At 46.5% G+C, this 13778-nt stretch overlaps 1 protein-coding gene and 1 long non-coding RNA gene across 6 annotated transcripts in view; one reads left to right on the forward strand and one right to left on the reverse strand.

Moving 5' to 3' along the window:
• KCNIP1 (potassium voltage-gated channel interacting protein 1) overlaps positions 1-13778 on the reverse strand; it is a 339287-nt gene that overhangs the window by 27548 nt on the left and 297961 nt on the right. The gene's annotated exons all lie outside the window — the stretch shown is intronic.
• The window catches only part of LOC122240371, a 34952-nt gene continuing 23051 nt past the window's right edge, over positions 1878-13778 (forward strand). The window contains exons 1-2 of the long non-coding RNA XR_006219997.1: positions 1878-1953; positions 3285-3403. This is a non-coding gene — a long non-coding RNA (uncharacterized LOC122240371). The remainder of the gene's footprint in view (positions 1954-3284; positions 3404-13778) is intronic.

Raw genomic sequence — 13778 nt, forward strand, 5'->3', positions numbered from 1 at the left:
TGAGGAAACAGCCTACACGAAGCTGTCAGGGGAAGCTCTGGCCTGTTTGTCTGTTCTGCGTTGTGTCAAATAAGAAAACAAGAGGCAGAGTCAGACCTAGAGGGGCCTCTGGACCCAGTGCCCAGGCTCTTCATCCTGGAGGATGCAGGAGGATAAGGGGGTCCCTTTCCATCAGCTTTGCCCCATTACAACCTACCAGCTTCCTCCTGAGGGATCTTCAGGGTAAAGTCTAGATTCCCCAGCACAATTCTGCACAACCACCCTGCATGGGTCTTCTGCAACAGGCACAGTCCCCTGTCTCTGCCAGAGTGTGTCATCAGCTGATCCCGATCTCAGCCACCCTTTAAACCTGCCTCGAGAGCCATCTCCTCTGGGCAGCTCTCGCAGACCACCGCAGGGAAAGCTCTCTCTGTCCAAACTCCTGAAGCGCCTACTGTCTCTAACCGTCCCCCAGCAGGTATCAGAATCTACCTTTGGGTGTCGCAGAGGTCAGTTCCGGGAGTGAGGTGGGGTAGGATAGGGTAGGGGTGGAGAGACTGTGTCTTGTGCCTGTTTTTGTTCTGTTTTTATTTTTGGTACCTCACTTTTATGATGTCTAGAGCCACTCTGCACACAGTAGGCGCTAAGCGCTCATTATTTGCTCTAAGTGTGTAGAATTACGAGAAACTAAATAGGATATAATGTTGAATCCTGAGAAAGCTGCCAAGAGAGTATCTAGAAAGTATTTGGCTAATTTAGTGGCTAATTCTGTCGTCTGACAGTTTAGTTTAGAAATCCCAATCTGGCAGCCCACGGGGTACAGTTGTTGTTTCACTTCTTTTAAATGTGAGTTTTGACAACATTTATTGCACATAAAATATGGGGTTTTGGCTTCTCTTTAGAAATTGGAATTTATGTCTGTGTGGGCCTGCATTACCACATTATCACATGGCAACAATTGGCTGGAGCTGAGGAGCGGCTGCTCGCTTCAGACACGGCACACACTCGCTAGTAAACCACAGTCCCCACTAGTCCCTATTACATCCCCAGAACTAAGACCGAGGGGCAGTCCTCCAATATCACTCATTCACATTACCTGCCTCTATGAGCCCAGTTTAACCACCCCTTTCCCTACCCCATATCATATTTTTCCAAGTGACTGTTGTGTATTTTGTGATAATCTAGAAACATGACAATTTCATTTTTTGGGTCCCAAGCAGCATGGAGCAAAAAGGGATGCCCTGTGATTAGAGAGGACCTCTGTACAGATTCAGGCTGTGTGAACTTCTGGCTCAGTGCATTTCAGCCTTCGATTCTAAGAAGCCACTTTTCACATCACACAGCTCCTATGAAATAAGTGTTATATTGTTCCCATTTTACAGAGGAGAAAACTGAGGTGCAGAGAGGAAAGAGAACATATTAATTTTCCCATCTGAAGAAATGGAATCAAGAGTTCTTATGAGACCTCCCTGAAATCACAAAGATGGTGGGCAGAAGAGCAAACACTGATCTCATCATCTGATTAACACTCAGATGCTTTCTGGCCTAAGGGACCATCCCATGGGTCTCCCCTGGCCTCACTCCTGTTTCTTTGTGGTTGTTGCTCTGTCTCAGCAAGACAGGGACCAAATTCCTCTGCCCAAGCTTCTCACACTTGTGCGCTTGAGAATTTGCGGTCCCAGTGGGCAGGAGGGCAGACACCAAATGGTTTCAAGGGTCCCTCCCCCAGCTCCTCCCTTGCCTCGAGCTCTTTGCCATCCTTTTAGCATTTCCAATCTTGTTTCCCCTTTCTGAGAACGAAAGCAACCTTTGCTCTGGGTGACAGGCTGTGTAAGTCACAGGGCATATAAGTTACAAAGAGATGCTCTTATCCTGCCCTCTGACTTCACAGATATGGCTGCTGGGGCCCAGAGAGCAAAGTGGACTTATCCAAGGTCACACACTGGATTCCTGACAGAGCAGGATTAAACTCAGGTTGGTCTTCTTTTCATAGCACCATTCACTCATTCAACAAATAATCACAGAGCACCTACTGAGGGCGAGCCACTCTTGTAGGCACTGGGGGTCGGTGCATAGAGCAGTGAACAGAGGTGGTGATGTGTCTCCTGTCAATGAAAACAAAGCAGGGTTCCAGGACTAGAGAGAAATGGGTCACGGGGGTCATCATTTTATACACAATGGTTGGGGAAGGTGGCAGCCAAATTCAGCATCAGCGAGAGGGGAATGATGATGGTGAGCTTTGCAGTCAGAACAGTCAGACTTGAATCCCAGCTCTGCAGCTCAGCAGCTGGTGAGTGTGACCAAGTCATTTCCAGCCTACAGGACTCAGTGCTCTCAGTGGTACAATGGGCTCAGCAGCACCCACCTCCCCACCTGTTAGGATCAAGGAACCACTTCAGAGTGGATGCCTGTCATATTGAAGGCATTCAATAAAGTCCCCTCCTCACTCGTTGGGGAGAGCTGGGGCTCAGTTTCCTAATGGGTGTCTCTGTTCGGCTGAGCAGCTTGCAACCTATGGAGAGCCCACAAAATAACTCTTAGTAGTCAGGGTGGCCGGCTGGAAAACTTGTATAGTTTTAAGAGGATAAATGATCCAGGATTAATTATCTGAGTTAGTTTATGAATATGTTAGTGGGTCACAGGGCTCTGAAGCTTTTTAATCTGAGGGGTGGTGGGTGGCAACCACTAAGCCTAGAGTGATGCTTTGCTGGAATTTTCCGGATTGGAGCTCTGGCTTGGAATTCCTAGCTCTTCTAACTACTTTGCCGAGAGACAGCAGTATTTCTCCTCACATGAATCCCAAAGTGCCTTACCAGAAAGCTTCAGTTGGATCATAGGAATCTTTGAAAATTAAATCTCACATTTGAGAAACCCAAACAGCTTCCAGTCATGCCTCTCTGTGAAGCCTTCCCCGACCTCCCTACCTGCATCTCAAATCCTGAAACACCTTGTCTATAATGATCACTTCTGTAGGATTATGGGATGAGGGAACTGGGCAAGGAGGCATACTTTCCTTTTCACCTTATCGCTCATTACTGTTTGAAATATTTTTAAAGCTATGTGTATGGATTGTTTTGATAATTTTAATGTTACAATTAAAATCATGATATTTCAGGTGGGATAATGTAAGTAGATGCTATTTGTTTCATTGTGAAGATGGTCCTAGCAAGTCTGGTCTAGTGCATTTGGTGTTCAGTTGTGTGTGTTGTGATTTTTGTGGAATAACACCTTTTTTTCAAACAAAACATAATCATTTGGTGATGACTAGTGCTGTCACCAACTATTTCTGGTTCTCTTCCTTACAGGCACATGTTGGGATGCATTTCCAGCCCCTTTGAAGTTAGGCATGATCATGTGGCTAGTGCTGGCCAATCAGATGAGAACAGGAGTGCTGCTTGTGTCCTTGCCTGTGGGCAGATATCAAGTAAGTACTTTCTGAATTACAGTTGAGGGAAGTGCTACGGAGGGATGCCTTGTGGACTTAAACAGGTAACCACGGGGGTCCTCTGTGGCAGTCCAGATGCTGAGCCAAGAACAAGAAGGGGATGGCCAGGTGCAGTGAGGGAGGGAGCGGTCTCTCCAAGGACTCCAGGATGGGAAGGAGTGAGCCTGCTCCAGGGCAAGAGAGAGGGTGAGGTTGTGTCTGGAGGCAGGGACCCCATGAGCAAGGGACAGGGGAATGAGAGGCGGACATGGACCGTATGGTGCTGGGTCCTGGGGTCACGTTAACAGTTTTAGTGGCGTCAAACAGCAAAGCAAGTAGAGTACAGAAGGCTTTCCTTTTTGAGAAGCCAGTGGAGAGTTACGAGTTATAGCATTAATCACCCAATGAGAGCTGATATTAATCATAAGAGAATAGAGATGTCTTTGGCCCCTCCCGACTTGTGGGGACTTCATGGAGAATGGCTTTGCAGGGTCAGTTCTCTGCCTGATGGCTTTGTGTCCTTCCTCTCCTTGCTGGCTCATTGCAATGGAGAGCCTCCATTAATCAAATAGGCCCAAGACCTTAGGCTCGGTCCCAGCTTTCTGCAAATGAGTGACAGAGAAGAAAGCCTGTTTCTCCCTATGGGTTAATAAAATCCACAATGTGAGATATTTGAAGTTTCTTTTGGAATGCCAAGCAACCTGGTAATTGCTGTTTAGAACGCCAAAGGTGAGTCAGGCTTGGCTGGAGACCTGACTCCAGGGCATCAGGAATATTATAAAGCTGGAGAAAATCTCCCAGGACTAAAACTTCTAGCTAATCTGCAACTTACTCCTTTATTCTTACTTCAGTTAGCCCATACCTTGTTGGGGGGGGGGGGTTGGGGAGGACAGGTTCAGTTGTCATTGAAAGGGAGAGATTAAATATGCAAAAAAGGGGGCAGCTTGGGTGGCTCAGTCACTTGAGTCTCCGACTCTTGGTTATGGCTCAGGTCATGATCTCATGGCTCATGGGTTTGAGCCCTGTGTTGGGCTCACCACTGACGGTGCGAAGCCTGCTTGGGGTTCTCTCTGGCCCTCCCCTGCTAGCTCTCTCTCTCAAACTAAATAAATAAACTTAAAGCAATATTTAAAAATATGCAAAAAAGGTATAATAATAATTAAAGAAAAAGACGAGGGAGATAGGAAACAATAGGGGCCAGGATTAAGGATATAGGTAATTCCATATGCATTTCAAATTATTTCTCAGAAATATTCCCAGAAGTGGAAAAAAACAGGTTTTGTAAAACAGGAAATTATCTATCAATCTATCATCTATCTATCTATCTATCTATCTCTAAGCTATCATACATAAAAACTTTTAGCGGTTATCACTGAGGGTTGGGGCTATGGATGGCTGTTATATTCTTTGTGCTCATGTGTATTTTCTAAACTTTCTGCAACGAGTAGGTACAGATCTCTAATAAGAAGAAATCCAAAAGGTTATTTTTTAAATCGATTTAAAGAGCAGATGGGGAGTGCCTCAGAAGCCCTGGGACTGGGGGGTGGGTGGAGCCCAGAGCCCAGGGCCTTTTCCCTGAGGAGAAGCCTAGGCAGCCAGGCAGGTGACGGTGGAGTGCCTCCGGCTTGTAGCCTTGGCAACAGGTCAAGTTTACCAACCCAGTTTCAACACTGGAAAATGGTGGGAACGATCCTTACTTGGCAGGGCTCTTGTGAGACTCAAATGAGGTAATGAGAGTGGAAGTGCAGCTGGCAGGGAGTCTACGGTGTTAAGGGGGTTGGACAGGATGCCCTCCATTCTGGTAGAGGCATTTCTGAGACACTGGGGGGCAAGGGTAGGGTTGCGGGGGACAGGGAGGGGGAGGGGCCAGTCTTCCACGGATCAGAACGGTAGCGGACATTTTAGAAGCATTTCCTGGGTACTGGGCCCGCATCTAGTGCGTCTTGTACATTATCTCGCAGAACCTCCCCAAACCCTGTGAGCTCCATCCACCCTGCTTCCCCCTTGAAGAAGCTGGGAGACTTAGAGATGTGCCATGTCCTGCCCAAGGCCACAAGTGAGTAAATGGCAGACACGGGCTCAAATCCAGGTCTGCTTTGTAGTAAAACCCACGTTCTTGGCTGCTGTGTTATATCATATCAGCTTATAACCACAGCGAACTGGATTAAAATGCCAATTCTGCCAGTCGGATGTGATCCTACCCATGTCTCCTGGTCCTCATGAGGACCCAGTGTGAAAAACACATGTGTCAGACCTGTGCCTGGCGCCCAGCACTCCTTGTCACTGGGGGTCCCCTCGTTCCCTCATTTGGGTCCCCAAGAGGACATTCCCACAGCACTTGGGTCTTTTGAGGAAGCGTCTCAAAACGACGCTGCTGAAAAAGCAATTTTTTTGCTGTGGCTGTGTGGATAGATTTTTAATATTTAATTAGGAAGACCTTCTGCTTGGAGAGAGGGCAGGACTTGTTATTAAATCCCCGCTGCTTGGTCTCCCTCACTTGCCCGTGGGATTATTCATTCATTTCCAGTCACACAATTTAATATTGCAACAGCTAATGGGGAGATGTTGATAATTTGTAAAACTGGTTGGTCCCAAGGCCACTGGAGAAGCTCCTCGCCTGGGCCTGATTCCGGGGGCTACGGCAGATTCTCGGGAGATGAGGGGGCCGCTGAGCTTCCTGTTCATTATCTGCAACATTCATGAGTGTCTTCTGAGGTACCATGTGGGGGGCCACGAGGACTAGAAAGACCTTCACCACACAGTTTTGTCTTTGAGGAGTTACGACCCTGGGACACCTGAACGTATCACAGGGTTTTGTGTTAAAATGTGTACTTGGGATTTGTTTTAATCAGGTACAGTAAGACATGCAGAAAGGGACCATCACAAGGGAAGAAGTTTACACTCAGATCCCTACAAACAGGAGGCATGGCATGCGAGGCCACACAGGGAAGCACCAGGGGCAGTCAGGAGGCAGAGAGGGATGAGGGGACAACATGGCCCAGAGCCTCGATTGGGGTTTTCGTGGGAAAGAACGGGTGAGGCAGGGTAGGTATGCTGAGTAAGTTTAGGACTGGAAAGTTGGAATGATCTTGGCCATCTCTAGGCGGTAGGGGTGTCCCTAGCTGTCTGGTACCCGGCCCTGTGGTGATTTAGAGCAGAGGGAATACTGCCTAGGTGTGTGAGAGCTAGAGAAGAGAGATGGTTGGGTATGGGCTCCGGATTGCTGGGTTTGTGTACCCAAGGTCCACTTGCAGGGGAGTCATTGCTATCCCTAGGAATTAGCCAGCCTGGGGAAGAGAGGTCTCTCCAAGATCAAAGCCCAGATGCCAGAGTATCAAGAAAACGGAAAATAAAAAAAATACAGCCGGTAGAGTTTGGTTTTGCAGTTAGGTGTGAGTTCCAAACGCCTACTTTGAGGGGCGACTGTGTAGCTCAGTCAGTTAAGTGTCTGCCTTCGGCTCAGGTCATGATCTTGCAGTTCGTGGGTTTGAGCTCTGCTTTGGGCTCTGCACGGACAGCTCAGAGCCTGGAGCCTGCTTCAGATTCTGTGTCTCTCTCTCTCTGCCCCTCCCCCACTTGTGTTGTCTCTCTCTCTCTCTCTCTCTCTCTCTTAAAAATAAATAAACTTAAAAAAAATTAAAACAAACCAAAAACCAAAATGCCTACTTTGAGATTTCTTAGCTGGGGCATGGGGCATGAACATCCCTTGGGCTCAGTGCTATGCACTGAGCATCTCTCCCCAAGACTATTGGAAAACTGCAGCCTCCAGCCTGTGGCCTCACTCTACCAATGGGTTCTTTGCACGAACAGGCAGAAGGCTCTTTGTAAAGCAGTCATTCATAGAGCACTTAACTGTGGGTTATCCAATATGTGCCAGACACTTCGACAGTGTGACTACAATGGTGAGCAAAGACAGGTATGGTTCTTGTCCCCAGTGACGTCACAGTTCGGTGCATGAGGGACTTCACCTAAGAATCAGACACACATATAATATTGTGACTGTGAGATGTACTGCAATTGGGGAGGTATTTGGTACTACAGATGGAGTGGCAGGGGCTCTGGTGCAGGGGAGGTAGTTAGGGGAGTCTTCCTTGAGGGAGTGAAGGTGGGCCTGAAATCTGAAGGAGTGGGAACTTACTAGATAAAGGAAAGTGTGTGTGTGTGCGTGTGTGTGTGCGTGTGTGTGTGCGTGTGTGTGCACGTGTGTGTGACATTCTAAGTGCAGAGGGAAGATAGAGGGAGCTTTTCAGGAACCTCTTGTGTGGAGGCTCTGGGGAAGGAGAAAACAAGATGTTCAAAGGAAATGCATCTGAATATGTCCCTTGCTTTAAAGCCTTCAAAGGCTCGCCACTGCCTGCAGGAGGAAGGCCAGCCTCCTTAATAAGGCCTGGAAGGTCTTTTATTATCTGCTCCTTGCTTAGCTTTCAGGGTTTGTCTGTTGCTTCCCTCCTCCGCATTACCCAGCACCACACGTTCTCACTCTCTAGAAGTACTTGCTGTTTCCCCAACCCGACTTCCTGGGTGACACTTTCATACCTTTGCACATGCTCCTGCTCCATCTAGCACCTGATTTCCTTCCCTTTGCTGGGTTATTTCTTGGGTTTCCTTCAAATCTGTCCCATTACAGTGTACTCCTCCAGGGGACACTATTTAGACTATAGTGTGAATGACTCCTACTGGAGTTGTATGGGTCCTCTACAAAATGTCACCTCACGGGCTACTTCCTCTAAAATGGAAGTTTTTCTTTCTTTCCCAGACAGCATCTTTACGGCAAGATCTCTCTCCTGCAGCACCCACTACATTGCACGATAGCTACAGAGACCTTTCTGTCTCTCTTGACCATGGGCTCCTTGAGGGGATGGTGAGTTCCTTCACTCACTTAACAAAGGTATATTGAGCTTCTATTCTGTGCCAGGTACTGTTCCAGGTGCCAGCAACACGGTCACAAAGAAGTCAGGCAAGTCCTCTGTTCAGCGTGACTGACACATTAACTCAATAATCACACGCACGGATATGCAATTATGCATTGTCTTGAGTACTCAGATGAAAAGAGTGGGGGCAGGGTGAGGAAGAAAAACCAGAAGGAACCTGGTGTGAGTTAGAGGGAGGGAGAGTCTGCAGACATGGGAGCAGAAGTGTAAAGATGAGAAAATGTGGTAGGAAGGGTCTCAGAGAGCAGGGACAGCATGTGCAAGGGCCAGGAGAGGAGAACGAATTTGGTCTTTTGAGGAACCAAGTAGAGGCCACGTGGTGGAGCAGAATGACCAACATGTCAGGTAAGATGGTAACTGGTCAGACCAGTCAACTTAGGAGTTTTCTCTTTATTATTATTTTTTTTTAATGCTTATTTGTTTATTTTTGAGGAAGAGAATCTCAAGCAAGCTCCACTCTCCGCATGGAGCCCAACACGGGGCTCAATCCCATGACCATGGGATCATGACCTGAGCTGAAATCAAGAGTCAGATAAATATTGAGCCACCCAGGCATCCCAGGATTTTTATCTTTAAAGCAAAGGGAAGGAGAGTTACCAAGTTTATAATTCCCCCAAGCCAGAAACTCACCCAAGTGTAATTAACATTAAAATAAACAACAAATTGTTAGCATGTTGACACAATGAAATGTTGCATAGCAATTCCAACGAGTTAACTACCCCAGCGTCCAACAATATGGATGAACATAGACTGCAAAATGCATCTGCGCTGTTACAAGTCAGGAGAGCCGTTATCTTGGGGGACAGGTGACTGGGTTGGAGTGAATAGGGACTTCTGGATGCTGTAATGGTCCTCCTCTTCTTTTTTTTTTTTTTTTTTTTTTTTTTTAATCTGGGTATTTGTTACACGGGTTCTGGTGCATATTATGGTTCAATGAGAGGTTTTTGTTGCTGTTTGTTTTGTTGTGTTTGTTTTTAGTAGATGCAGAAAGACCTGCTAGGAGACAGTTGCAACTGGCTGAAAAACGTTAACTTTGAAGGAGACCAATGAGGGGCAGATTTCCAGTCTCTCCAGCAGATAGAGTCCACCAGACCTGCTGATGTAGGGGAGGGGAGCGTGAGCGAAAGGGATCAAGAGGTGATGAGGAAGCCCTTCTAGGCTTGAGCAATTGGGTGGGTGTGTTGGAACTGGGGTGTGCAGTGGGGAGGGTTGGAAGGGGGCTTGTCACACCTCCCTCTGTCTCCTGGTGGGAGCAATGGGCTGTTCCAGAGATGGGTTTGGTTAGTGCTGATGTACCTTTGGCTAAATTGTAAGTCGATAACCTGATGATCAGTGCTGGAAAAAGAGCTGGTTACCACCCTTGCTTTCTACACATCTCACCTTCTTAGAATAGTTCAGACTTATTCTCCAAACTCAACAGCTTTTTGTGGCAGGGTTCCTGGATGCTTGTCAAAGGGACAGAACGTATTTGTTCTCTTTGTAGGTACTATGCCAGGTACTTGGGCACATGGGGGTAATAGCTTCAGATGTTTCTCCTGATTCTAGATGTTAGGAGGAGAGGAAGGGACATTTAAAGAGAGCCTCTCAGTGCAAGTTGCTGTGTCCAGTGGATTTCATACCCTGCATTATATACCCCTTAAATAACCTCACCAGGATTACTTGATAAATACCCATCATTACGGCTTGGTTATTAGTCATCAAGTAACAAAGCTGGAATTTGAACTATGTCTGTTTTTTATTTTGCCATGCTGATTCTGTCTGATCAAAGATGAAGGTCAGGGGATCAATGGTGTCTCACAGGGTAAGGGAGGCCACCCTCACGTCTCAATCTCCATGATGTCAGCAGGGAACACCAACGCTTAGGAAGTGCTTGGAGAGCTCCAAAAGAGGGCAGCTCTGAGATTGTGTTTTGCCATTTTTAAAAAACATTTACCCATAATGTCTCTTTATAGGATAATAAAAATGAACCATCTGTGGTTCATTGGGAAACATGTCTCAGGCTTATTAAAAATATATGAATTTTTATTTTAAGATGGGATGGCCATATTATTCAAAATTGTAAGCCAAAATGTATTATCTATTATTAATTTATTTTTAATAGACATCTTTCTTATAGATTAGCATTCTAATTACTTCTGAAAAAGTGGGCAGCAGCGAGGCGAGGTTTCCAATTAAAATTGTCCTGAAGATAAATGGAGGGCTTGGGCTGAGAGACGTCACCCTTTCCCCGTCGGGGAGCAATCACATCTGTCACCCCCAGAGGGGCCAGGCCAGGCTGTCCGTTTGTGCTAGATCGGCCCCAAGAGTTTGAGGTTCTCCTCAGGAGTGAATGGGGGTGCTTCCAATGGTGCTTTCTGGAAAGGGCTGCACAGGTGAAGGTGAAGGCCATGGGGAGAGCCGCCTCCAGTTCTGTTGCTTTCCCTCCTTTCAGCTGCTTGCCCTTCCTAAGGCCCCTACACGGCCTGCCTGCTCGTCCCTCTCCAGGCAAAACCCCAAGTGCCTGCTGCAGTCGCTGCAGCTCACATTATATGACAGGAGAGTGTGTGGGCTCTTTCAAACCCTTATGTAATTGAAACATCTCTGCATTTATAGGTTAAAAAACTTTTTTAATGTTTATTTACTTTTGGGGGGGGGGTAAGGGGCAGAGAGAGGGAGACACAGAATCTGAAGCAGGCTCCAGGCTCTGAGCTGTCAGCACAGAGCCCGACGCGGGGCTTGAACTTACGAACTGTGAGATCATGACCTGAGCCGAAGCCGGGCGCTCAGCTGACTGAGCCACCTAGGCGCCCCCACATTTATAGTTTGATTGAAGCTCAGTCACATCACTTCCAATCAGGTCACGTTGATGGCAAGCCTTCTGCTGTCAGATATTTGAATCTGTCAACTGGAGACGTGGAAAGGGTTGGATGCTGTGCAGAAGGAGTGTGGCTTGAATCCCATGCCTGTCACACACTCGTTGTGTGGCTTCCACAATTTCATCGCCTGCCCAATGGCATTTCTTCATATGTGAAGGACACTCACTACTTAGGGTCTTCCCAAGGATTAGGTGGATACCCAGAAGTGTGCATTTAGTCGGTGTGCAACAGGTGTGGTTCCTGCCTTTTCCCCTCCTGTCCGTTTCTGTGTGTGGACTGGGTCACTCTGCTGGGTGTCAGTCTGGCACCACTTTTATGGGACAATGTGTAGGAGGTCTGGCCCCTTCCCAGAAAGACCAGCATAGGGCAAAGCACACTGAACAACATCCCTCAACCCCCTGGTTCAGTGTTCTTTGCTGAGCTGGACATTTCCATTCTCTGGGCTTCAGTTCCTTCTGTAGTAAAAGGGGTGGGGTGGACAGGGACCCTGCCTTTCTACTTTGTAGCCTTACCAGTACTCTGTATTTTTAGTTTACTAATCAGTTATGGATCTAGTCTTCAGAAACATCTCCAAAGTCACCTTGAACCTATGCTATTTTCCGTTTATATTAATTTTCTCTCAAGATACTGAGTTTTATTAAGTTTATTACTTTTGGGTGAGTCAGAGTTCTTTTCATCAGTCTAGTTTACTTCTTTTAACCTTCTAATTTTACTATATTTTAGATTTTCTCAACATTCTTGTACTTGTTTAACAAGCACGTAAATATGTCCATGCTCTCTGTATTCAGATTTTAGAAAAAGATGTGTAGAAAAGAAGTTTAATGAATTCCTACTATGTGAAGATATGCCGAGTGCTTTCACTATTTGTGAAATCTCCTTTTATCTTTCCAGAAATCTGGGGAGGTGATGTAGGGATCCTCAGTTTGCCATTGGACAAGCTAAGACTCAGAAAGCTTGTGTGACTCTCCCAGGGTCCCACAGGGAGCAAGCGCTTGTTCCGGGATCTGGAGCCAGATCTTTTTGTAATGAACGTTGTAATGCTGTAGTGTTGTGCCTGGCTTCTTTCCGCTTTCCTTCTCTTCTTTATACATCGGAGAGATGCAAGTTATTATTCCCCAGAGTTCCTCAGGACCGATTCTTCGCATCTTCAGACCTGGAAGATTTTTTAAAAGCCTCCCTATCTCGTCTAAAGTGCAGACTCGATAGGAAGGGGCCTCCAGGGCTCCCATCCAGCAGCTTGCTTCTTTCCTGTTGCACTTGACCGAGGAGGGATCTTAGGATAAAGTGCTGTGATTGCCTCAACTTAATTCAGACCCGGCCGAGTAGCAGCCTGCACATTTAACACCATGCATGTTTAATTGCATCTGGCCGATGAGTGCGTTGCATGTTTGGGTATCTTAGGTGGTTCTTGGGGAAAATTGAGGGCATGTATATCAAGCAATTTTTGAATTATGTCTCTATTAGCATCTGTGAATGTCTCCCCGGGGGAAGCCAGGAAAGCTCTATTAGCAGAGCAGTTTAAAACAGGATTGGAGGAAGCAGTAGGGGAATATCCCGTAGGGAACAATAATTATAAACAGCACTTCCATGTAAACAGGTCTTAATGTGTTTTCTATATTGAATTCCTGAGAGTGAGACTCTTGGGTGGTGTCTCAGCGCCCCCTCCAGGGAACTTAAGTAGAAGGCTTAGTGGACCCCTTTGCCTCCCTGGGCCCCAGAATCCTCTCAAACCATGGCAATGCTGAGCTGTAGGCAACATGATCATAAAGCCATTGTTGTGTGACCTTGGGCAAGTCACTTCCTCCCTCTGGGCCCTTGTAGAGTTATTTATAAAGTGTTAGCACTAAGCCAAATGCTCTCATACAACTCATGTCAATTAATTCTCCCAACATCCTACAAGGTGGGTTATAGTACCCCATTTTACAGATTAGGAGAGTAAGTCTCATGGGAGTTAAGAACCTTGTGCAAAGTCATTAGTCAGCAAATGGCAGAAGTGGGGTTTGAATTCTGGCTTCTGACTCCAATTCCAGGGTTACTTCCAAGACTCCAGATCATTTCCATGACTTTTAGGGTCTTGTCCAGCTAAACATTCTATGAAATATACCTTTTTGGTAGCAGAAGTTTGGTGATCTCATCTTGACTTTTGCAACCCTCCCTCAACTTATTTAGTTTCTGGCAGCCATGGGGACAGATATATTTCTCATTAGTTCTATGTTTTATGGCTGCTGCTGGCTTCAGTGTTCTAGGGTGTATGGCTCAGACCAGTGTACCCATTTGACATCCTAACTGAGGGTTGGTTGTCACGGTGATGGTGGTATAGAGAAATGTGGCCCTGGCTGGGTCATATCCCTTCTGTCTACCTCGAAAGCTAGTATATCACGTGTCTTCCTGTGAAATCATGAGATCATGATTCAAGTTTGGATGGATCTTGGATGTTATCAATGGTTTTCAAACTCCTATTAAGGCAAGGAATTCTTTAATGAAAAGCAATTTTGCATGGAGGCTAAGTAAAATAGATGAAAGCAATTAGATGCTGGGGTTAAAGAGGGAGAGCAGGAGAATGTTTTGTTTTGTTTTTTGTTTTTTCCT

The sequence above is a fragment of the Panthera tigris genome, chromosome A1 (assembly GCF_018350195.1).
Source record: "Panthera tigris isolate Pti1 chromosome A1, P.tigris_Pti1_mat1.1, whole genome shotgun sequence".
NCBI lineage: Eukaryota > Metazoa > Chordata > Mammalia > Carnivora > Felidae > Panthera > Panthera tigris.